The 26,971-nt window shown below is 36.3% G+C and overlaps 1 protein-coding gene and 2 long non-coding RNA genes across 5 annotated transcripts in view; 1 reads left to right on the top strand and 2 right to left on the bottom strand.

The window, feature by feature from the left end:
- The window catches only part of LOC128534119 (NACHT, LRR and PYD domains-containing protein 12-like), a 483,267-nt gene that overhangs the window by 349,657 nt on the left and 106,639 nt on the right, over positions 1–26,971 (bottom strand). The gene's annotated exons all lie outside the window — the stretch shown is intronic.
- LOC128533859 (uncharacterized) lies at positions 15,097–17,419 on the top strand. 3 transcript variants are annotated; one of them, XR_008361411.1, is made up of 4 exons: positions 15,097–15,548; positions 16,688–16,770; positions 16,883–17,056; positions 17,136–17,419. It is a non-coding gene; the product is annotated as an uncharacterized LOC128533859 (long non-coding RNA). The 3 variants fall into 3 exon arrangements; XR_008361410.1 differs by lacking the exon at positions 15,097–15,548 and adding an exon at positions 16,404–16,473; XR_008361409.1 differs by lacking the exon at positions 15,097–15,548 and having other exon boundaries at positions 16,636–16,770.
- LOC128533866 (uncharacterized) lies at positions 24,127–24,781 on the bottom strand. Its single transcript, XR_008361417.1, has 3 exons — positions 24,670–24,781; positions 24,376–24,517; positions 24,127–24,252 (listed from the first exon to the last, which is right to left on the bottom strand). It is a non-coding gene; the product is annotated as an uncharacterized LOC128533866 (long non-coding RNA).

Below are 26,971 nucleotides of genomic sequence, written 5' to 3'. Positions count from 1 at the left end.
TTTTAAAAATAATGTTGTATCATCAGCTAACTGACTAATTACAATTTCCTGACCAAATACATTCAATTTCTTAATTTTGGAATTTTTGATAAGGAGGGCCAACATCTCAGTAGCCAAAATAAATAGTGAAGGTGAGATGGGGCAGCCTTGTTTAACTCCTCTTTTGATGTCGAATCTGGGTGAAGTACCCGTTGGTAGGGCAACGGAGCTATTAGTGTTTGTGTATAATAGCTTAACAACTTTACAAAAATTCTCACCAAACCCATATTTTTGCAGACATTTAAAAATAAAGGAGTGCTCTAACATATCAAAGGCTTTATAAAAATCTAAAAATAAAATAACCCCATCATCTTCAATTTCTTGGTCATATTCTAACAAGTCCAAAACCAGCCGTATATTATTTTGTATAGATCGACCTCTGATAAACCCAGTTTGAGTCTCCCCAATAATTTTGGACAAATGTGATTTTAAGCGATTATTATATATATGAGTTAACAATTTATAGTCATTGTTTAATAAAGTTATAGGTCGGAAATTGTCCAAAAATCTAACATCCTTTCCTGGTTTGGGAATAAGTGTAATTACCCCTTGTCTCATCGAGTTAGGCAAAGATGAATTTTTAATAATTTCTTGAAAAGCTGCAAAAAGAAATTCTCTTAACAAATCCCAAAAATAACGATAAAAGTTAGATGTAATACCATCTGGTCCAGGTGATTTATCTAATGACAAACACATAACAGCAGAATCAAGCTCTTCAATTGTTATTTCTGCATCACATGTCAGTTTGAATTGTTCATCTATTTGAGGGATAGAGTCGCTGAGTTTTTCTAAAAGAGGATCAGGATCTAATATTGACGAGGAAGAAGAGTATAAATCTTGATAGAAGCTAGCTATTTTTTTAGCTATTAATTGTGTATCTGAACACTCTGCTCCATCAATGATTAAGGTTTTAATAGAGTTCCTTTCTTGACGTATTTTTTCTAACCTACAAAAATAAGCTGTATTTTTTTCCCCCTCTTCCATCCATTTAGCTCCCCACGCCACAATATTAAACACCTTTACAAATAACAGCAGCAGCAATAATAATAACAACAACGCACACACACACACGAGATAAAAATAATAATAATAATAATTAAAACAAATAAATATAAAGGACAAGGAACTAGTTCAAAAAACGGATAAAATACACGAGAGGATCAGAATTATGTACAAACCGCGAAAAAGATACATCAAGAGTTAAAAATTATATCATAATTATCTAGAAGTCTCTATTATTCTTCTTATTAAATTGAATTAATTTAAGAGAATTTAAAATTGAGGTCATTTCTAGAAGGAAAAGAGGGAAATACAATTGTTCCTTTTTTAATCTCTGTTTATGAATAAAGTATTTTGTATGTAAAATAAAATAATTAACAATAAATTCAAGCTGTTTATTTTCCGCATTTTCATAATAAAAGATTATATCTTTAATAGTAAAGGAGTAGGACACATTAAGGTGGTTCAAGAGGTGGTCTTTTAAATGAATTAAAAAAAATGTAGTTTTCTCACATTCAACAAACAAATGAATCAAAGTTTCATTTAATGTATCTAATTAATGTATTTAATTAAACCGGGGTGAATAGCTTTCATTAATAGATTAAATTCTTTAGTAGTAACTGGAAGTCTATAGAGAATCAGGAACTGCTCATATGTCAACAGATTGCCAGATTTTTCAAACAAAGAAAGAACGTTGGAAATGTTATTGTCAAACCATCTAGGGAAAAAAAGAGATTTGTTACGAACCATAATTAGTTCATTGTTCCAAATGGGCATTTTGTGAGGAGAAAAGTTGTGAGAAAAACATAGTTTCCAGGCAAGAAGACACTGTTGGTGAAATTTTGACAAATCAATCGGCAATTTAAAAGGGGAATAATTACATTTTAAGACAAAGGAGAGACCACCTATCATGTTAAACATATTATTTGGGATAAAGAACCATAAGGAATTACCTTTTATATGACATCTTTTAATCCAGTTAACTCTAAAAGTATTGATGGTGTCTGCAAAGTTTAAGAAGTCAAGCCCCCCTTGAGTTTTACATCCGGAAAGCACATCCTTTTTAAGTTTATGTGGTTTATTTCCCCAAACAAAATCCAAGAAAAGCTTACTAATATCGTTAATACATTTATCATTAACAAAAAGAGAGAAGGACGGGTAAACAAAATGAGAAAGACCATCTGCTTTGGATAAAAGGACTTTAACCACCAAACTCAGAAGCCTCTGAAGCCTGCTGTTAAAAATTAGTTTTGATTTAACAATCTTATCATTAAAATTGAGATTTTGCCTAGATGCACTATTTTTAGTTAACTGAATACCTAAATATTTAATCGTATGTTTCACCGGAATATTATTGAAATGAAAATCATTACATTCGTAAAGTGGCAATAATTCACATTTGGCAATATTTAATTTTAGACCAGACGCATCTGAAAATTGTTTTACTAACTTCAAAGCAAAAGTCAATTGGGTTTTGTCAAGCACCAATCTTATGTTATTCGATATATGTCGATTTTTAAGGAAGCCTGAGTGCATCTCTGAAATAATACTGTCCAAACCTGTTTTTAACCTGTTAACATAGATCAGCGCCAGAATTTTGTAATCAATGGTCAAAAGTGTAATAGGTCGCCAATTTTCAAATAAAAGTGAATATTTTTTAGGTTTTGGAATAAGAGAAATACAGTAATCCCCTGTTTCATTGTAGTTATCATTTCTTTCTGTTTTATACATTCATTATACATACCAAATAATGGGTCTTTAATCTATTCCCAAAAATGGAGATAAAATTCTACTGAAAGCCCTTCGAGACCAGGAGATTTACCTTTTCTTTTTTACAGGAATACATTTTTTTACTTTGTCAATAAAGAAATTACAATTACTTTGAATGAAATTGGAGGAATAAAGATTACCATAAAATTGAGAGATAAATTTGGGAATTAGAATAGGGTCATTGCAGATTACTTTTTTGATCTTAAGGGACAATAAGGCATTACGTAACCCATTTCGCTTTTCTAAGGAGAAAAAATACTTTGAATTTTTTTCACTTCCTCTAGCCATTTTGCCCTTGATCTTATAAAAGCACCTTTCGCCATGTCTATATAATACTCATTGAGTTGTAAACTAAAATCTTTCCTTTCCAATTCCTCTTCTTCTGTAATATTCTCTTTTGCAGATAACTTATCCAGTTTCTGTATAAGTTTAGTCACTGTTGCATTTCTACTAGTTTTAATTGATTTACTTCTCATAATTGCAATATTTCTAACTTTATATTTGAAGAACTCCCATTTTTGTTTACAACTTCCATTTAAATCAGTAAATATTTCACTAATAAGATTTTTTATACTAATATTAAAGTCTTTATCATTTAACAAAGAGTTGTTTATTTTTCAGTATCCTCTTAGAGTGGAATATTAGAACGAGCACCAAGTTTAATCGATATCTGTTTATGATCAGAGAGGGTGGCAAACGAGTATGAAATACACTATATTTAAGTGTAAAGCTGATTGAGCTATTAGGAACAATTCAATTCTTGATCTAAGAGTTTGGTTGCTATTTGACCAGCTGAATTCTCTTAAAGTAGGATGAAAAAAACGCCAACGATCCACTAAGCATAAATCAGAACATAAGGACAAAATCAAATTGTGCGACAGTGAATCCTGGGTAGTCCTAGGAGGAAATCTATCAAGATTGACATCCAAACATTCGTTAAAATCACCACCCAAAATAATATAAGATTCCTTATATTTGTTATGTAACCTTTTAACATTTGTGGAGATGTGACCAAATAAAGCCCTATAGCAAGAGTAAGAGTTATATCCATATACATTACATAATACAAGATGACAATGTTTGATGACAATAATCGACCATCTACCTTCGTCTGATTTGACCATCTCCAGTACTTCCCCTTTAAATTTATGTAAGAGAATAGCCACCCCAACTGAATGGTTACTCCCATGGCAATGATATATCAAATTACCCAATTGATTTCTCCAAATTTTAGTGTCTGAATCACTCGAATGTGTCCCCTGAACCAATATAATGTCAGCATCACTGGACAACAAAATAGGATACACCTTACATTTTAACTTATATATATACACATACACACACCAACACACACACACACATATATGCACACAAAAGGAAGGGATGATAGAAGCAGTATTTCCACAATAATAACAAAAAAAGCATCAGTGGCCTAGGGAACTTGAAGGGTAAAAATATACTTAGTTAAAAGTTTAGAATTACCATTCTAGAATAGAATTAGAAGCAGAAATTGCACAAACATTTAATTTCTGATTAAATTAACATAGTGAAGAATAACAGTGTCTAGGCTGTGTAGGATACAAATAACTGAGAAGTTTGAACAAAGTTTTAATTTGACATCTGAAAAATATTTTTTCTCCCATCAATTAAAGCAAATGAGCTCCTAAAGGAAGCTCTCTTGCCTTCCTCTCTTGCTTTCTTAATCAAGGGCCACAGTTTGTTCCTGATGACTCTGTCTTCTGGAGATAGAGGCTCTGTGATGCGCAGGTTATTTTCCTGTAAGCACTTATATTTTCATGCAGCGAACCAGACTGCATTCCGGATGCATCACATTGCAAAGAAAATGATGATGGCTCTGTTCTTCCTTGTTTCTTTGGGTCCAAGCCGATGTGTTATATCAACTCCAGCTTGCAGGCTGTCACGGATGGAAGGTGCCACGTGTGCCAGGACATCTATCACTCTCTCTCTCTCACACCTTCTCCTTTACTTTCTTTCAAACCGTGTAGTTTCAGAAGAGGTTTCCAGTTACATCGACGACATTTCTCCAGGCTTTATTTCAGAGATTTGTTTTCTTCCTTCAGTGTATCAACTTCTGGTTGTAAATGTTCAAGTTCATTTTTCTGGGCATTCACATCAATCACAAGTTGTTGCACTGTCAGAGAGGTTTTCGATTTGTTTGGCGGTATTAACTGTCGTTGTTTCAATATTCTAAATTTTAATTTTCTAAAATGTCATGTCATGCTTAGCCGAAAGTTCACGAATGGCAGAAAGAATATTCACATCATCATTTCCCTTCTGTTGCTTGCTATACCTTCACGTTTTTTTTTTTTTAGAAAAAGGTTTCTCAGGTGTGTCAAGCAAACCAGATGTGACAGACCTACTGTCATCCTCAATAGATGAACTGGAATCCAAGCACATGCGGACTTCGTCCTCCTTTGCGTCCATAGCGGAGAGGACCGCAAAAGAGTTAGCGCTAGCAGCTAGCATCTTCTCTTTTTCCTTCGGCTGTATTAGTCTTCCCACTTTCAATTTATTTTGTCTTCAATTTGCCCATTCAACTCGCACTAAATTATGTTGCATTGGTCAAATAAACTTACAACATCAGTTTACTGTCAAGCAAAAAAGTTTTAACGGGTTGTATCACCACCTCTCCTACAGATGAAGACGAGCTCACTAAAACACGACCTCTTCGACCGACGCCATCTTGCACGCGATCACTTTTAGTTTATACATTTTGATTAATTTTTAAACACTACGTTTGTAATGCTAGTGACGTAATGTTATTGACATAGTTAAGTAACTGTAATTAAATTACATGCATTTCAAATATAACGCGTTACATCACTACATTATTAGGAAAAGTAATTAGATTATAGAATTATTATACCCAACTCTGATTATTATTATTTTTAAAAAGCTACAACTAATTTAATGAAAATAAAAATAATTTGAATTTATTAAAATATATTAAATATTTGACAAAAGATTCCAGACAAAATGTCACCATTTCAAAAGTGTCAAATTACTGTCCTGCAATTTAAGGAGATTTGAAATTACTGAATTATTATTTTTTTTTTTACTTTTCAACAAATTAATAAAACCTGTAAGGACTCGAACCTTCCACTTTGTGGAAGAAAATTACAAATGGAGATCACTTAAATACTTGGTGAAGTTGCACAGTAAAAATAATCAACAGTAATAACTTTAACTATATTTAATAGTGAAGAGCATAAAGAAAATATTGCTAAAGTCTGGTATGAATTCAAAAAGCAAGAGAAAGCAAGTTTGAAATGAACAAATAAATAAAATATAATAAATAAAGAAACTGTTCTTCATGTGTGATGTAATGCTTGTTTATAGATAAGCCAAAGTCAGAAGTTAAGGCGGCAGAAATTTTATTGTTATTTCAACCATATACAGTAATTACAGTACCTAGTGAAATGAAATAACATTACCCCAGGACCAGAGAGCTATATAAAACAACACAAGTGAGACTAAACCATCTCATAAATTATACCAAAAGAATCCCAAACATAAAGCGCACAAGTGAAGGTGTGTCAATAAGCACAGTTAAAACATTAAAAAGCCGACCAGTACAAAGTTCATTTAGAGTGCAAAGCCGACCCAAAAAAAGTTCCAATGTGAGTAAAAGTGCAAAACAAGATACTGTATTGCAATATAGAGATAATGAATGTAATGAAAGTTAACATGTTTGATAGTCAAAATGCAAAACAATAAAATACAGTATTTAGTGATTATAGCAGCCAGGTCAAAAATAAACAAAAAAGTGAAATTATTAGTGTGTGTGTGTGTGTGTGTGTGTGTGTGTGTGTGTGTGTGTATGAGACTGTCCTTGCAATGGAATGATGTACAGTAGGCTGATCCTCGCCTTACAAGTGGCTAACAAATCCCTTCAATAAATTCCCAGGAACCAAGTCTCTCAGCTTAGGATGTTTACTGTACTGACAGAATACACTGGAAACTTGTAAGGTTTAGTACATTCATTATTTATTTATTTTTAGCCAGAATCCTTTAAGCTTGTTCAAATATTATCAAATTGTGTGACAGAGAATGCACAGAGTGTTAGTGTGTTTGTGTGTGTGTGTGTGCACGCACATTACACATAGCGCATGCGTGCACAGACGGAAACAAACGTTTTTTTTAAAGGTAAAGTGCAGGTTAATTTGTTTTATTTTTACTTTATATTTTGTCTTAATTATTTTTATGTATTTATTTTTTTTGGGCTGTAGAACGAATAATTTGAGTTTCCATTATGTCCCATGGGAAAATTACGGAATACGTAATTTTGTGTTTTGGAATACGAGCCCGCATCCGGAACGAATTATGCTCGCAATCCGAGGTTCCACTGTATGCAGGTGTGTGCGCCCTCTAGCGTTGACTTATTATTGTGACATTATTTTGTACATTTTTGTATAATTTTATTAAGACAACGGTGCAAACATGGCTGGACTGGCCATAGGGCATACCGGGCATTTGCCCGGCGGGCCTATGGTGATTTTCGTCTTTTGTGGGCCGGCCACCGATGTTTTTTTTTTTGTTTTTTTTGTAACGTTATAAACTATTAAAGGTGGCGGATTGGCCAATTGGTCATGATCGACTCTGGGCTGGACCAATTACAGCCGAGGAGGTCAGATGCACCCTCCCCCTTGTAACGGCTCAGCAATCACATATCATTGCTGAACAAAAAACGCAAAGCAGCAGGAGGAGCCGAAAAAATTAGCGCCAAAAAGAAACTAGCCCTTCAGGCAGATGCTGCCAAATGTGCTAAAATATCACAGTTGTTTGGTGGCTATAGTGGAGCTTCCACTTCAGTAAAATTAGCAAGTGATGGAGGCCAGCATCCGCAGGTTGAAGAGGGAAAGGGGAGGCAGGAGGAGGAGAGACCCGAGGCGGCAGGAGGAGGAGAGACCCGAGGCGGCCGCCGGTCCAAGTGGCAGAACTGAACCTGAGGTAGCCCAGTAAAACCTAAAAAAAACTTATAAACCCAATGGGTGTAGCTTATTTTCGTTGTGCTTGCTAACTTTTTACAGTCAGTTACAATAACTCCTACTGTGTACTAGTTAGCATGATGAGAGAGTTTCTATGCTGGTGCTATGATGTTACTGAGAGTGAATTATTGATAAGGTTAGTTAGTATGGGTTGCCAACCGTAAAAAACGTAATCGTCCCGTATTCAGAGAAAATATTACGCGTTACGTATTGAGGTTAAAAGGAACGCGATTTGTCCTGTATTTCAGCTAGAATGAAGAAAAACCCCACAAAGCTGGAGTTATCCTGTGTCTTTACACTGCGCAGCTGCCTCGGCTTCTCTCATTCTCTCCCCCTCCTTCTCCTGTTGATCAGCTGATCGGTTTATCAGCTGTTTGCTGGAGCCACAGCCATAAAAGCTGCTAGTCATGATCGGTTTGGATATGTGAGAGAGAAACATAAAGGTGAAACCAGGAGATGTCCTTATTGAATCATCAGAGTTGAACAGGTGATGGAGAAACAGGTTTATCTTTTAGGTGACATGAATGACTTGAAGGGAAGTTATGAACTGTTTCTGAGAGACAAATAACACCAGGATCCTTTTCTACATAGCTGACAGCTGGTAACTGTGCAGGGGCGGGTCTAGCAAAGTTTTGCCAGGGGGCCAGGTAGGGCATTAACAAGGAAAGGGGGGCACAAAGAAATACTTTTCTTTCTTATTCTCATTTTAAATGTCTAGCTTTTAAATAATTATCTGAGTCTTACAACCAAAGTGGTTATTTGATGTTAAATGTATAGAAATCCATTATCATTTATAGTAAATATTAAGTCTAAAAATATTTAGTCTCTGTAAGCCCACTAAGCTTACCATCTGTGCAGTCTGAAATTATGTCGAAGAAAGATGTTGAATCTATTTAATTATTGTAGAAAAATAATTGATTTCTGTGCATTTGTGTTACGATCTAACTGGTTGTGGCAGCCCAGGTCTCTGGATGACACTTCATCGATCGTGATCTCTGTGTTTTGTTGTGTTGTCAGTTTTTGTGCCATGTACTGTGTGTAAAATGGCATCAGAAATTCAATTAAGTGTTATTCTTTCTCAACTTTCTTTCTCTGTCTCCTTTCACTTTTTAAAAGTTGCCATGTTTAAAAAAATATTTTGTGCTGCCATGCTGTTTGTTGATGTGGTAAATAAATAGTTTATGAAAATATCACTAAATCTGTAATTTATTAATTTTAATACTCATTAATGATCATGTCTCACGTCTAGTCTTCTCTGTCTTAATTTCAGGTTTCCACCATGTGTTGTAGATAGTTCAGGAGGTTAACTCGACCAAGCAGTCTTTTGTTTTCCGCTAAGTACTGTTTAGAATACCAGAATAGGGAGGATGGTGTAGGTTTAAGTTTATTAGATTGATACATATATACCAACAGGAACAGTGTACATCGCTGTCAGAACAGCGTTTGTTTTCATTCAAAGGCTTTATGGCTTTGCCAATAATACCTAGTGGGCCGGTCTCTAGTCAAAATGCCCGGGCCGATTTTTTGTCCCAGTCCAGCCCTGGTCGGTTGTTTAAGATTTTATTATTTATTACGCCCTGGGACCCTAGACCTGGGGACGTAACAAAGTGGGGGCTCGTCCGGGATGTAATAAAGTGGGGGCTCGTCCATTGCGGGTAATATAGAGGTTTGTTTGGCTGTCTTCTTTAGTTGCTTGTACAGTTGGTGCATTAAAAAAATGGATTTTGATCTAATTGCCTTTACGCTATCTCCTAGCACGGAACAGTTTAATCGCTGTCGTAAAGACGATTTATTTAAAATAGCTGATTTTTTTGGAGTTGACGTGCCACGTAATGTTTTAAAAATGGAGGTGAAAAAAATTATTATATAAACAATTGGTTAAACAGCAAATTCTGCCTGAGGAGTCTGGAAGGGATGCTGATGATAGAAGCTCTTCAACGCCGACGGAAGTCGACGTGAAGCCACCATCTACGCCACACTCACCCACAGCTTTCAGGTACCAATTAACTGCACCACCTCCCACGTCATTATTATCAAATTCGGACCAACTATTAAATTTAAAAGCAAAAGAAATAGAATTGGAAATTAAACGAGAAGAAACTGAGGCAAAAGGCTTCGTTTAAGGGAGCTAGAGCTTGAGATGGAGAGGGAGCATTTTCAGTGGGATCACAGCCGGCTTCACCGGGCTGAGAGCGCGTTGGAGAGTTCCCCTGCTTCTCCGTCATTTGCTCAGTTACCTACGGGGCCTGCGCCGGTCTCTTCTAGTGTCGTTTGTGCCCCAGTAACTATTTCTATGCCAAATTTTGACGTGAGCAAACATATTAATTTAGTCCCTCGGTTTAGAGAAACCGAAGTGGATAGCTATTTTATAGCCTTTGAACGTGTTGCAGCTACTTTGCAGTGGCCAAGAGCGATGTGGGCTCTACTTTTACAATGTAAGCTAACCGGCAAAGCGCAAGACGTTTGTTCAGCGTTGCCAATAGAACAAAGTCTGGATTACGACGTGGTTAAACAAACTGTTCTCTGTGCTTATGAGTTAGTACCGGAGGCATATAGACAAAAATTTAGAGCCCATAAGAAGACAGACAAACAAACTTTTGTTGAATTTGCCAGAGAAAAGCAAGCTCTTTTTGAAAAGTGGTGTGCGGCAACTAAAACTACTACCTTTGAAGCCTTAAAAGAGTTAATCTTACTAGATGACTTTAAGAACTGTATATTTGAAAATATAGTCATTCACTTAATAAACGAACAAAAAGTCACGTCTCTGTCAGCAGCCGCTGTGCTGGCTGATGAGTTCGTTTTAACACACCGAACAGTTTTTACTCCTACGTTGAGAACTGATAAATTTGCTGTCCGTTGGGTTGAAGGGCAGGTGAAACCTTCGGCTGGTGGTGTGAGACCGGCAAGGGGAGGAGTTTTTAGAAGTTCTCAGTATCGCACGGGGGGAGGGAGAGTCTGTTTTTATTGCCTCAGTGAAGATCATCTTATTTCAGACTGCGAAGCCTGGAAAAAGAAAAAAAATGCATCAGCGAAATCTAAGAGTGTAGGTTTTATTAAAAGACAAAGAGAACATGTTTTAGCTGATCCAACAATAGCAGCATATAAACCCTTCATGTTGCAGGGATGGGTGGCAGACAGCTCGGAAGGAATTCCCAGGTCAGTGTCTGTTCTGCGAGATACAGGTGCAGCCCAAAGCTTGATGCTAGCTGGCACACTACCTTTGTCACAGAAAACGTACACGGGGGCTGATGTAATTTTGCGGGGCATAGGAGCAGGCTGTGTTAAAGTTCCGCTCCATACTGTCTACCTTCAAACTGACATCGTAAAGGGTGAAGTGTGTGTTGGAATTTGTGCTGAACTCCCTGTTGACAGAGTAGAGATTATTTTAGGAAATGACCTAGCTGGTGGTGTTGTTTTTCCACAACCAATTGTTGTAGATACCCCCATAACAGATGTGAAAAGTGACCTCGCTTCTCAATTTCCTACTGTATTTTCATCATGTGTAGTTACACGTGCACAGGCACGAAAATTTGATGATGTAGTGGATTTGTCTGATTCTTTTCTGCAATCTACACCTATGATGGGAAAACTGTGTGTTGAACCAATTTTACCTAACCATGACGTTTTACCATTACAGATGGGACGCTCACAATAAGCGGCGGCGCAGAAGGCTGATTCAACATTGGTTAAATGTTTTAAAGCTATTTCTGATAAGCTAGTGGTTCCTAATGAAAATGTGATGTTTTATCTTGATAACGATGTGTTGATGAGACAGTGGAAAAATGTTGATAGTGTTCAACAAATTGTTGTTCCGTTGAATTATCGTTCACAAATATTAAAACTTGCTCATGACCATGTTCTATCTGGCCATTTAGGGATTAGAAAGACCTATGATCGTATTTTAAGATCGTTTTTTTGGCCTGGTTTAAAAGCTGATGTTACTGCTCACTGCCGGTCATGCCGTGTTTGTCAGCTGACGGGTAAACCAAATCAGGTCATTCCTCTTGCCCCTTTACATCCAATCCCTGTAATGGGAGAACCATTTGAACATGTAGTTATAGACTGTGTGGGACCATTACCAAGGTCTAAATCAGGTCATCAATACATACTTACTCTTATGTGTGCTACCACTCGTTTTCCGGAAGCCATCCCGTTGCGCAGTATAAAAGCTAAATTAGTGGCAAAAGAAATGATTAAATTCTTTTCGCTATTTGGATTACCAAAAATTATCCAAACAGACCAAGGGTCTAATTTTACCTCTAAGCTTTTTACTCAGGTGCTTCGTGAACTAGCTGTTAAGCATCAGCTTTCAAGTGCCTTCCATCCTGAATCACAAGGTATGCTTAAAAGATTTCACCAAACTCTCAAGTCCATGCTCCGTGCCTTTTGTGTAGAAACGGGAAAGGACTGGGAGGAAGGGCTGCCGATGTTGATGTTTGCAGTTCGTGAGACGGTCCAGGAATCTCTGGGCTTCAGCCCAGCCCAGCTAGTCTTTGGACATACAGTACGCGGACCTCTGAAACTTTTAAAAGAACAGTTTTTATTGACAAAGAAAAAAACAGTGACTGTATGTGATTATGTGGCTCAAATGCGTAAAAATTTAAATCGTGTGTGGGAAATGGCAAAAGCAAATTTGTCTTCAAAGCAGGTAAAAATGAAGAAACGTTTTGACATAAAGACTGTTTCACGAAATTTTCAGCCAGGAGATTTAGTGTTGGTCCTCCTTCCTCTTCCAGGGTCATCATTAACATCCAGGTTTTCTAGGCCCTATGTAGTGGAAAGGAAGTTGAGTGAAGTTAATTACCAAATTCGCACTCCTGAGCGTAGAAAAAAAACCCCGTGTGTGTCATGTGAATATGTTAAAGCGTTACTTGAATAGAGCAACGTCTGTGGAGCCTGATGTAAAAATGTCATCTGTGGCAACCGTTTTCTCCATTTCTTGAAGTTGAGTCTGAAAATGATGGTTTAGATAAACATGACAATATGTCTACCAATAAACTGTCTAATTCTGACATACTTGAAAATTTAAAGGAACATTTGTCCTACCTCTCGTCCTCCCAAAGAGCAGATGTGATTTCTCTGATTGATGAGTTCTCTTCTCTCTTTTCAGACATTCCCAGACAAACCCATGTGCTATTCCATGATGTCGAACTTACACACCCATCGCCGATAAAACAACATCCTTATCGTGTTAATCCCCAGAAGAGAGAAGTGACGAGAGGAGAGGTAGAGTACCTGCTTAAGCATGGTTTAGCCATTCCCAGTTCGAGCCCGTGGAGCTCACCGTGTTTGTTGGTGCTGAAATCCGATGCTTCTTTTAGATTTTGCACGGATTACAGAAAGGTGAATAGTGTCACCAAAGCAGATTGTTTTCCGTTGCCTAGAATGGAAGACTGCGTTGACCGTGTTGGTGCCTCGTCCTTTGTAACAAAAGGTTTGTTAAAAGGTTATTGGCAGGTACCACTTACGCAGCGTGCTTCGGATATCTCCGCGTTCGTAACACCAGATAATTTCTTGCAATATACCGTTATGGCCTTTGGTATGCGAAACGCTCCAGCTACCTTCCAAAGGTTAATGCACAAAGTTTAATCTGGCGTGAAAAATTGCGAAGCATATCTGGACGACGTGGTCGTTTATTCAAATTCGTGGAGTGCCCACATAAACTTGCTACGCACGGTATTTGCTCGTTTAGACAAAGCGTCGTTAACGGTGAACTTAAAAAAATGTGAATTCGGATAAGCTGTGGTCACTTACTTGGGTAAGCAGGTTGGCCAGGGCCAGGTGCGTCCTGTTAGCGCCAAAGTGGAGGCAATCAGGAATTTTTCCATTCCCAAGTCAAAAAGGGAGCTGAGCCGCTTTCTGGGAATGATTGGGTATTACCGTGCATTCTGCAAAAAATTTTCCTCTGTTGTATGCCCTTTAACAGACTTACTGAGTGAATCTAAAACCTTCGCTTGGAGTGTCGAATGTGATAATGCTTTTAATGCTGCCAAAGATCTTATGTGTAATGCGCCAGTTCTCTCCGCCCCTGATTTCTCTAAACCATTTAAGTTAGAGGTGGATGCAAGCGCATTAGGCGCAGGTGCGGTTTTATTACAAGAAGCCGAGAAATTGACCATCCTGTGTGCTACTTCTCAAAAAAATTTTCAAAAACACAACTGCATTATAGCACTATTGAGAAGGAGGCCTTAGCCTTACTCCTCGCCCTTCAGCATTTTGAAGTCTATGTCGGAGGTAGTTCCCTACCTGTTGTAGTCTCTACAGACCACAATCCCTTAGTCTTCCTGCTCCGAATGGCGGATTCAAATCAGAGGCTGATGCGGTAGTCACTAATTGTCCAAAGTTTTAACCTCGACATAAGGCATAAAAAGGGTACAGAAAATATTTTAGCGGACGCATTGTCTAGGTCGTGAACAATAATTTTTTGTTGTTGTTCGGTCTGTTTTTAGTCAAAATAGGATTTTTTACTTTTATGGGTGGGGGTGTTACATGCCAGTGTGTGTGTGGCATGTAGGCGTAGATGCGCCGATGCGCGCTCTTTTTCTCTCTCTCTTGCTCTCCCTTTCATGCAGGTGGCCCCGCCCTGATTGGACGTGCGTTGACGTGCGCCAGGATTGGCCGTCTTTGGACCTGCGCGTCTTTTTAAGATCACAGAGGAAAGCCGGAAGCGCGCGCTGTGTGATGTTGTTTTGGAGATGTTTGCTTGTGCTTGTTTGTTATGTTATAAAATAGAGAACTGTTGGGTCGCGCCTGTGTTGTGAGCGTATGTGGTGTGTGTTTTGGTCTTTTGTGTTTATGTTAATTGTTGTAGATATTGTAAATAGTTATTTTTGTTTGTATATACATTTTCTTTTATGGAAGCAGTAGGGGTTGGGTGCCATTTTAGTTAGACCCATTTTCTCCTGTTTTTGAATGTTTAGTTAGGGAGATAGTTTACCCCTGTGTTTTTGGTTTAGTTTTCTTTGTAGTTTAGTTAGTTTCTGGGAGGAGATAGGGCAGGGTTTTTGTTTATTGTTTTGGCCTTGACCCAACCCTGAAGCCAAGAGCTTCCAGTGTGTGTGTGTGTGTGTGTAAATAAATAAAAAAGAAGAGAAAGACAAAGTTGGTCGGTTGTTTAAGATTTTATCATTTATTACGCCCTGGGACCCTAGACCTGGGGACGTAACAGAACTGTTAAGTCTTCAGAAAATGGTTGAAGAAAAAACAGATGATGATAATGATGTATTACAGAAGGTGCTCTTACACACAAACCCGGCTTTTCTATCAGAGATGCAGAGATGATGTTGTGTATATCGATGCCACAGGAAGCATTATACAGAAAGTACAAGGAGAATCAGCACCCATATATGTGTACGAGTTGATGGTGAGACATCCTATTAAAGGCCGCTCTCCCATCCCTGTAGCAACTTATGTAACCTGCCACCACACCACTGCATCTGTACTATTTTTTCTGGAATCATTTCTACATAATCATGTAACTGATTATTACAAGTTGTTTGGGAAAAAATCAGTGCGGAGACCAGTAAGGTAATGTGTGATGGGTCCCTTGTGCTAATGCAGTCTATTGCATACACTTTCTGCAAACTTCCTTTGGAGAGATTGATCTGCATGTACTATGACATCATCACTGGATATTTTCACTGGATGGTTCAAAGATATCAGGAAGATGCCAATTCTTCATCGCTGCCTAAGCCACATTATGAAGAATGCGAAAGTGTTCTGCAAGAAACAGTAAGTTTGTATTTGTTATGTTTAAACAGTTAGGAAAGTAACAATGAATTCATATTAAATTAGGCAAATAAAGTGTTATTTTTTTATTGTTTGTAGTGAAATTATGGAAATTAACATAAATTAACAGGAATGAAATAACAGTACCAAAACTAGGTACTAGCAAATATTTCCAAATTATTCAAGGTGGTTCCCTACTTGTTTGTGTTAGCCAATGAATTATTTATAAGTATGAAAATATGGGTACATGTTCTGACAGTTATGTAGTGTATTGTTGTGCTTTAACATTACTGTTCACTTGAGAAATCCCAAAAAACTGTAAAACAATGTTAAGATGTAAGCATATTACTGTACCTTCATTAACTTTTCAGAATTTCTGACAGTACTATATGTTAAACTTACATTTGTCCTTTGTTTGTCAGTTCCCCAAAACACTACAGACTGTCCATGCATCTTTTTGGACTCCTGACAAGTGCTGCCACACTGATGGAGATGGATGACATCATTATTAGCATGACAGTCATGTTCTCCAGCTCCCATAGTGGTGACAATGTACAAAAGCACTTCCAAAATCTTCAGAACAGGATGGAGAGAATGGGCATGTATGAAGGAAGTTACTGTGGTGACAATGACTTTCAGGTTTGTGACACAGCCTAATATTCTGGTTGCCTTTCAAGTCAGTTATTTTAATGTGGTTATGGCATACTGAAATAGGGATAATGGTTAAATGCTAGTATGTTTCTAGTAGTTTTTTTCCCCCCTTAAATACAGAATAAAATTATTATTAATTTGCAGGTCATAGAAATAATGGCAAATGCACCTGTATGTGAAAATGGGGAGACAAATGAGTATCATTCACTTACATTCATGCCTAGCCTGTTAAAATATTTCCTACCTCAGGCACCTCTCTGGTCTGGCCTTATGTTGGGTAAGTGGACTTTAGTTGTACGTGTATGAGGTTGTGTGAGTTGAAGAATGTCAGATATGTGAATTGTAAGTAGCTGTATGCAAATGAAAAACATTCCCCTCACTTTGAAAACGCTCAACAGTGTGAAAAGTTTGAATTATTATGTTGTATACTCTGTGTGAATTATTACTTATATAATTTAATGGTATAAACGGGTTACTTCCAAATTGTCTAGGTGATCTTGGCCGCCATGGAAAAGGACCAGCCTACAAATGTCTGTCCAACAACTTTATGCGCTGCAGAGACTTATCTACACAGGTACATGTTTAAGAATGTTGGACAATGAAATTGTCTTCTGAGATACATAGTACATGTGCTGCTAAAGAAAATATTATTTTATACTTTCACAAGCATTTTTTAAATAATCTAGAACTACACAGAGGACAACAAAACACAGGGTGTGATGGAGAAAAGTCAGTGGGATCTGAAGAAAATACCATTCCAGAGACGCCGTTTTACAAGACTTGATGACTTTGTTCACATTTATCAGCACACCCATAATGCTCTATTAATGGAGTTCTCTGACTCTGTACACAAGAAAAAGGTGATTTTCTCCAAATGTTTACCTTCAGTATAAATAATGTTATATACTGGTTCATCTTTCCAATGACTGATTTTTAAAGACACACAGGGTACATGTCGAGCGCTGGAAACAAAGAAAGCCTCGCAGGAAAGCAATTTATGTGTCACCACTTAAAAAGGGTTTCCCATTCAAGACAACCAAAAAGGTACTGTATTAACATACAACTTATTGCAATCAGAGTTGGACAGTACTGAAATAGTTTTAAATGTAAAAATAATCTGTACTTTACCAGTGTTTTTCTTTGGAAAACATTTACTTCACTACATTCAAAAGCATAATGTTGTCATTTTTGCTGCATTACATTTCAAATACAGGTATGTGCCAAAAAATTAGAATATCGAGGGAAAGTCCATTTATTTTAGTAATTTGATTCGAAACGTGAAACTTGTATGTTATATTAGTTCACTACATACAAAGTGAAATATTTCAATCATTTTTTTTTTTTTTTTGTAACAGGGGGACTTGAAAACAGCGTTGTAAGATCCAAGTGCGAGCTTTTATTATACAGATGGTAGTCAAGACAGGCAGGGTCGAACACCAGCAAACAGTATATCCAAGGCAAGACAAATGCATAATCCAAAAGACAGGCAAGTGTCAAAATCCAAGTGAGCAAACAGGGAAAACGATAAGTAGAATCCACAACAGCAAAACAATACTTTGCAAGGTTCTGTTTGGCATAGCCTTCTTTATATAGCTGCCAAACAGGAAGTAACCAAAGAAGCAGCAGAGAGTGGTAACAGTCAGTGTAGGGTTAGGGCTCCTTCTGCTAGCCTGGCATTACAATTTGTTTCAATTTTGATGATTATAGATTAAAGACAAAAAAAAAAACAAATCTAGTATTTCACAAAATTAGAATATTTCATGTGACCAATAAAAAAAGGATCTAAAACACATGTTGGCCTTCTGAAAAGTGTGTTAATGTTGTGTAGTCAGTACTTTGTTGGACCCCCTTTTGCACTAATTACAGCATCAAGGCAGCGCGGCATGGAGGCAATCAGGCTTTGACACAGCTTAGGTGCCAAATCCTGCTGGAAAATAAAATCATCATCTCCAAAAAGCTTGTCGGCATCAGGAAGCATAAAGTGCTCTAAAATTTCCTGGTATACAGCTGTGTTTAATTGATAAAAGACAATAGACCCACACCAGCAGATGACATGGCTCCCCAAACCATCACTGACTGTGGAAACTTCACACTGGACTTTAAGCAGCTTGACTTTTGTGCCTCTCCGATCTTTCTCCGGACTCTGGGACCAGTAAAAAAAATCTAAAAACAGGACTTGGGATCACTGGGCATGAGACCAGTACTTTTTCTCCTTAGCCCTGCACAGATGCTCCTGACATTGTTTTTGGTTCAGGAGTCACTTGACACATAATCAAGCTTTTCGGAGATGATGATTTTATTTTCCGGCAAGATTTGTGTTCTTAATACAATTAATACACATTTTAACTACATGTATTACATTGTAATCTGTGTCACAGTAAGCTTTAGTAATTAAAGTATTGTTGTGTTTGTCTGCGTTCTAATAATAACTGTTTATTGTGAATAAAACACATGCTCTTACTGCATTACTTACAATAAATGTGAAATTTATTTTTTGATGAACCTGATGAATGTGGATTTTCTTTAATATTATTTGCATAGTATGGGACGTCCTGAATAAGAACTGATCATTGTTTTTTTCTACTTATTAGAAACCGGGTCTTTGTACCCCTCTAAAGTGCAGTCATATCTTATATCATTTTTTTTTTTTTATCATTTAAAAAAATAATAAATAACACGGATATTAAAGCAGAAATGCAAATAAATAAGCAAGTAAAAATTCACGAGCATTTTGTATTATCTCTCAGTCCTGGGCGTCTTAATGAAAAGCCCTCTGAAAGCGCGTGCTCTCTGTGTAGTTCCTGAAACTACCGTAATCACTGTAATATGCGCGCACGTTAAAATCAATCGCGGCTGGCTTGACCGTGTTTTTCTGAACCGCGGCTGGCTTTACCGCAGTTTTCAAGAGCCGAGTGGAGAGAGAAAAAAGGGGGGGGGACCTTCCCTTATATACACCTGCCAAACACCGCCACCTTTTGGTCATGTGTTGGTACTGTTACATGCAATCATATATACATCAACAATAGGTAACTGTAATTAAATTACGTGCATTTAAAATATAACGCGTTATATTACTGCATGATTGGAAAAAGGAATTAGATTACAAAATTATTATACCCAACGCTGATTATAATTTACAAGAAAAAAAGCCACAACTTATTTAATGAAGTTTGAAATTCAGAGAAACCTTTTTTACTGTTAAAATGATACTGACTTTTAATTTGAATTTATTAAAATATATTAAACATTTGACAAAAGATTCCAGACAAAATGTCATAATTTCAGAAGTGTCAAATTACTGTCCTGCAATTAAGGAGATTGGAAATTACTGGAATTTTTAAAATTACTTTTTTTAACAAATTGTTTAAACCTAAGGACTGTGCCGAACTTTCCACTTTGTGGAAGAAATAAAAATAAATATGGAGATCACTTAAATACTTGAAGTTGCACAGTAAAAAAAAAAAAAAAAAAATCAAAAGTATTAACTTTAACTATATTTAATAGTGAAGAGCATTTACATACACAAAGAAAATATTGCTAAAGTCTAAATTCAAAAACCAAGAGGAAGAAAGTTTGAAATAACTAAAATAAATAAAATATAATAAATAAAGAAACTGTGCTTTCTGTGTGATGTAATGCATGTTTATAGATAAGACAAAGTCAGAAGTTAAGGCGGCTTTTATTGTTATTTACTGTACTTACAGTACCTAGTGAAATGAAATAACATTCCTCCAGGACCAGAGAGCTATATAAAACAACACAACTGAGACTACACATATCGTAAATTATACCAAAAGAATCCCAAACATAAAGCGCACAAGTGAAGGTGTGTCAATAAGCACAGTTAAAACATTAAAAAGCCGACCAGTACAAAGTTCATTTAGAGTGCAAAGCCGACCCAGACAAAGTTGCAAAACAAGATTCTGTATTGCAATATAGGTATAATAAATGTAATGAGTGTAAATATGATTGATAGTCAAAATGAAAATCAATAAAATACAGTATTTAAAGATTATAGCATACAGGTTAAAAATATACAAAAAAGTGAAATTATGAATAAAAGTGGAATGAAATGGTGTAAGTTTAGTGTGTGTGTGTGTGTGTGTGTGTCTGTGTTTGAGAGACTGTCCTTGATATGGAATGAATTAGGCTGACCCTAGCCTGACAAGTGGCTAACAAATCCCTTCAATAAATTGAAGTCTCTCAGTTCAGGATGTTTACTGAAAGAATACACTGAAAACTTGTATGGTTTAGGACATTTAGGCTTTTTTTTATTTTATATATTTATTTTTAGCCAGGATCCTTTAAGCGTGTTCAATTTTAACCAATTTGGTTATATTTAAAAAATCTTTTGAAATACTGAAATTTACACGTGCATTATCAAATTTTGTGACAAAGAATGTACAGTGTTTAGTGTGCTGCTAATACAAGAGCATTAATACATTGGGACACCTGCAGCCCACACTGTAAAAAATAGACAAATGTTGAATGAATTAATACTGTATTGTTGGGCGAACGTCTTACAGAGATATTTGTTGAGACAACAGGTAACACTGTGTTCTTGAAAAATTAAAAAATCAAGTTGAGCCAGTAATTTACCTTCATTGAGATGCAATCACATGATTTACTGTATAAGACTCCCACCTGTTGGACTGATGCTATAAAGAGGTGAAGATTGTTATTTTGTGGACGCTTTATTCTTTGAAAGTGAGTATTTATTTATTTATTTATTTATTTAATAAAATATGTTTCAGTTAGCCTACAGGTATTTTAAACAGTTAGACCGCCTTTTCAGTGCCGCCCACAAATTTTCCATGGGATTGAAATCAGGGCTTTGTGATGGCCGCTCTAATACCTTGACTTTGTTATCCTTAAGCCACTTGGTATCTAATTTGGAGGTATCCTTGGGGTCATTGTCCATTTGGAAGACCCATTTGCCCCCAAGCTTTAAGTTCCTGGCTGATGTTTTCAGATGTTGCTTCATCATATCCACATACTTTTCTTTTGCCATCTATTTTGTGAAGGACACCAGTCTCTTCTGCAGCAAAGCAACCCCACAACATTATACTACAACCCCCATACTTCACAGTTAGGATGGTGTTCTGAGGCTTCAAAGCTTTGCCCTTTTTCATCATAATATAATATTCATCATTATGGCCTAATAGTTAGATTTTTGCTTCATCAGACCACAAGACATGTCTCCACAATATTTTTATCCCCATATGCAGTTGCAAACTGCAGTCTAGCTTTTTTATAGTGGTTTTGAAGTAATGGATTTCTTTTCCCAAAGTAACCTTTCAGCTCTTGGTGGTACAGGACTCGTTTACTGTGGATAATGACACTGTCTTAACAGTTTTAGCCAGCATCTTCACAAGGTCTTTTACTGTTGTCCTGGGGTTGATTCCTTATTTCGCACCAAAAAAAACATTTGGTATAATGGTTGTACATTCCCATGTTTTTTATACTTGCATATTATTGTCTGAACAGATGACCGTGAAAAGAAAGAGAAAGAGGCTCTGTGTTTGGGGTGTACCACCAATCAACTCAAATGGAATCAATTAACCTATTAGAAGCTTCGTAAGCTCAGAATGGAATCATCTGGGGTTTTCATTTTGTTTAAAGACATAATAAACTTAGTGTATGTATACTTCTGACTTTGAAAGTGATAAAAAAAAATTACATAAAAATTCTCCCTCGCTTAATTCTAAATATTTAAAAAATGCAAAAACAATGTTAATATTTATTGATATGAAACAGAAAAAGTTTACTCTTATTTAATGTATTAATTCATTCAGTAAAGATAAAAAGTTTTTGTACTTTTTATAAGGGGGTATGTAAATATTCCATACCCACCAATATCTTTCTAAAACGGGTCATTAAAATTGACTGAAACTCCGCGAATACTTCACTTACCGACATGAGAAATATATCTATAAAAATCTTAAAGGGTCTACTTTTAAATAAAGCAAGTTAAATAAAAATAAATATTAATAAATTAGTAGATATATTATTATGTAATCCGTATGAATCCAAGTAGAGGCACAGTCTTTCCGTCGCACTTAATTCTCGAGAAGTCCCTGTCTGCAGCCTGCAGATTGGGGCGGGGCTAAATCTGGGGCGCACATAGATTCTTATTGGTTGTAAGTAAATTAATGACATCGACGCAACGTTCCTCCCACAACTCCTCTCATTGGTTAGTGAAATGGATTGAAATCGCTGCCACGATAAACAGGAAATACAGTTGGAAACAATACTTATGAATTATACATTTTATACAAACGCTGAATCCTTTGCTCATTTATTCAGCTTTCAGATGCGTACAAATCTCAGTGGTTATGAACGACCACAACCTCTCAAAACAGTGCACTATAAAACCTGTAGATTTGCACATATTCTTCCTGACTGAATATTCCACCATGCAGAGGATCAAGGAAATAAATGTCATGCTTTCCCCGATTCATAATCTGTGAGTATGTGACAATACATTCACCAGACAACAAGATGACAACAGCAGTTTATAAATCAAAAAGTAGATGAGAATACATTTTTAGCATTTTATGAAAAATATTCCATTCTTCCTTTACTGCAAAACACTTGCTCTGGGTAGATATGCTTAAATTTGAACTAAGGATGCATTCCTGTAATATCACACATGGACACAGTTCAGTATATTGACAAAAATAATAATTGTTTACATACAGCACAAATTCAGGCAGAAGCAGACATAAGTAAATCACAAGTTAAATGGGTTAAAGATTAAGAATTACTTACACAAACCATCCAATGTCCTGGTACCCAGGTTGGGAAGATAAACCAGTCAATGTTTGTATCCAGCTTTAAAAAAATAATATTGGTCATGACCAAAACTCAGAAAAGCTGTCAGGATTTAAAAGTGACTAATACATACAGGCAAGTGTAAAAGTTGCTCTTCAAGCATCCTATTTGGCCATGTAGCAACTTGATATGAATTGGCACAAAAAACATTTACATTCTGTATTTAAAAAAAGAACATACTTTAAGCTATCCCTTTAAGCAGCTTAAGCAATCTGAGCACAAAATACAGACTCTATCACGTGTGATTTTGCTATGGTCTCTGGCACTTTAAAGCAACAGTTGAGAACCTGTAATTAAAGAAAAAATAAAAAATAAAATAAAAAAATAAAAATAACGGAAACTCAACATAAACATCATTGATCAATTCTATATGGAAATATTATGTGTCTTAGCTGTTTACCGTTCCCTCTATGTCTTTTTCCAGGCCTAGAGAGCACAGGTCTGATCGTGTTAGGGTTATGTTGTATACAGGTGTAAGTTGCTCATCTGGAAATTTTCTGACATCCAAAGCTAGGATTCAGAAAAAAAAAGAAAAAACAAAACCACCAAAATAAAATAAAAAAACTTACGTGGATCAACTGTATTTTGCAAAATAAAATTCCTGAATGTAACTTACCAACTGCTGTTGCCCCAGATTTAGATAGATCCCCAAAATGTTCTGCTTGCTTTAACAGAGTTCAGGCTTGTTACCACAGGACCTGAACACCACCCAGGGTCACATTGGGACTGGACAGCTGTACAGAAGTAGAAAATATAAACAAATCTTAAATATTAAGCAAAGCACATAAACTTTATTGATTTAAAGAACAAGCTCAACCTGCATGTGTTTCTTGCACATCTAGGGTTTCATTCAAAAATTGGGTTGTCTTTGAATAATCTGAGTGCTCTGAGGAACCAGTGATTGGGTGGCAGTCAGGATCCACAAGCGTCTTCTTGTGAGCCAGCCAGGGAAGGTGAACCTTTAACTTCCCTTCTTTTGCTTTTTGTATGTTTTTAGGGGTAGGGTCTTGTACTCTGCCCTCAAAGGGATGGAAAGGTGGGTGAAGTGGTTTTCGCTTATTTGTGTGCGCCACCAACCCTCTTCGATACTCATAAATCGTTATATTTGGAAAATGTTTCCAAGACAAAAGAAGATCAGCAAAGTCACGGGGACTCTTCGCTCTCAGGTTGAACTTGACAGAATATACAATACCACACGGACACATGATTACTCCAACACCACCTGAAAGCACATAAAACATTTAAATGAAAACCTACAAGTTTTTTAAAAGACCAGTAAACCCATTCAAACAATACATATGAAGAGAAAAAAAAGAAAAGGAAAAAAAAACAAAAAAAAACTTACCTGAAGCACCCCACACCTTTTCAAACACCTTGTTGTATGTGACTCTGTTTGACATTTTATCACAAAGTCTGAGGACGAGATCCATTTTGGAACCAACAGCATCAACCCCACACTTTCTACACAGCTTTTTCAAATCTGCAATCTGATCATGTATGCAAATTTGTAAGTAGTATAATCAGTTTCTGACTGCATACATACATACGTAAATACACACCATCGTGCTATACAGGCAACGGTGTTATAATAGCATTATATGGTAAACCAAAACACTAAACAATTTAAACAAATATGTACCTTAAGGTGGAGTAGCTCATCTCCAAGCCTTTCCTCAGTAAAAGGCACATCAATGTCACTTCCTCCATCTGGAGAATGTACTTTTGCACTCTCCGTGTTTAATACAGTACCATGGCTGATTGCCTTGTTTTTGAACCTATCCATGGGGATAGCTTGTGATAACTTGGTGAAACTGTAAATGGATTTTCTTTACCACCTTGAAGAAGAAAAATATAGAAATTTAATGCAACAAACATAAAATAACCATACAAAAAGTGATAAAATAGTAAAAAAAAAAAAAAATCTTTACTGTCCATTTGTCAGATTTTTTAGCCTAAACATTATAAATTTTTACATCAAGATTAATCTGCTAGAAAAACATAATGTCAGAAAACATTCTTGTTTTCTATAAAAAAAATAAATAATAAAATGAATAAATCAGATGTTTATGCTTTAAACTAATAAAAAAAAATTGTGGGCTAAGATGAACCAAAATTAATTTTGCTTTTTCAGAAATAAAACATTAACCAAAAGTAAGCCTTACGCTGAAAACAGAAAAAACTAATCCTAGGCTGCCTGTTTTATTTTTCCTTTTTCATACCTGCTTCATATCAAAAGCAGTTATAAAAATGGGATATTCTGAAAAAAAATATCTATAATCAAAACTTACTTGGGTAAAACCCCCTGCTTAACATGTCCATTGCCACTGAATCCCAAAATTTTTCTATGTCAACATGACCATCGTAAGTTGCTGGTGGAGATGGGATTTTACTCACTGTAATATAAAAAAAATAATAAAATAAAAAAACTCAAATGAAAGCTTAATATGTGAATTAATTTACACAGCAACAGGACAGAAACAGAAATAAGAAACCAATGCAACTAATATATAATAACTTTATACTTACCTGGGATGCTAAACACTCCTTTTTTATGAAGGTCCATAATCACGGTACTTGGAGTGTATCCACAGGACACACAGGAGTACATGTAGTCCAAATCACATAAAGTTTCGAAGTGCAGACATGCTTGCATGATTAGGTCCCCTTTGGGCAAAGACTCTCCCTCTGTGGCCTCAATTATCTGCACAACCCTATCTACAGCTGTGTGATTCTGGAAGGACACAGAGGAGAAGAAAGGTTAAAAATAAACATTAGGAAATAAACTATAAAATAAAATAAGAACACTTCTAGTTATTTAAGACCCAAACCAGTATAAAATGTTTAATCTGAGCTATTAGCAAAAATAAAAAAAATAGTTGTTAAAATATAAGTACATAAGTACAGCAGCAGGTATCATTCTTGATATTGTACCTGTAGAGAATTTCTCAATACCACACACAAATGCAGTGTGAGGACTATATGATCATTGAAGTTGTGCAAACCATCCCTCCATTCTTGGTACCTGCATGTGAGGTTGCATTTATGGCACAACTTGTAATAAGTAGATACATCTGAGAAAACAATAATTTACTGATAAATAAATTATCTATCAAAACAATAACATTAAAAATATTTATCCAAGCAATATTAATTAAAAAAAGACATACCCCGAATTACTCCGTGAAAAGTGACTATCTTCGCTCGGCAAGTTATCATTACTGGCTCACCCAAAACTCCCTTGCATAATCTGCATTCAACTTCCTCAGGCACTAGATGTTTTGGAAATGTGTGTTTTGGCATTTGCAGGATGTCCTGTGAAATTTCCACTGGAATTTTCTTATTTTCAAGCAAATATTCCATCATCTTTTTAATAATAGAAGAGTTTGGGGGATATGACACATCCTGACTGTTGGTCTCATCAGATTTATGGACAGTGTTAAGGATCTCTGAACTCTTTACTCTCTTGAAGAGTTGTTGCATCATCTGGAAAAGATGCCATTTTGCTGTCACTTTGTGTATGCATGACTGCCGAGGTCGGGCACAAGGACAATGCCAGTTGTTTTTCTTTTTATCATATGCCACCATCACCCTTCCCATTCTGCCGTAATAGGACACTGTTGGTTCAAAAACCGAAATTAAGTACTTTCGTGTACTTAAAGTTAGTGATTGGAGATGGCAGCACTCGAAAGGGTAAGATCCCAGCGTTGTGTGCAAACTCTGAATTTAAAACACACTGATTATTTTCGCAAACTGAATGATAGTTTGGCCCCCAAGTATTTTTTATGACATGTGTGGGTGTTGCTTGACCATGGAAAGCCTTTTCAACTGCAAAAAGGCCAATCTTTTCATTAATGCACTGAGATTGAAAGTGCCTCTCAGGTGTAATTGCATTTTCTTTGTCAGTATGATGCCGCCTTATATGAGTTCGTAGATTCTTGGCC

This window comes from Clarias gariepinus, chromosome 12 (genome assembly GCF_024256425.1).
Source record: "Clarias gariepinus isolate MV-2021 ecotype Netherlands chromosome 12, CGAR_prim_01v2, whole genome shotgun sequence".
In the NCBI taxonomy this organism is placed as follows: domain Eukaryota; kingdom Metazoa; phylum Chordata; class Actinopteri; order Siluriformes; family Clariidae; genus Clarias; species Clarias gariepinus.
Note: the sequence above shows the minus strand (reverse complement) of the source record. Positions and strands in the feature narration are given on the sequence as shown.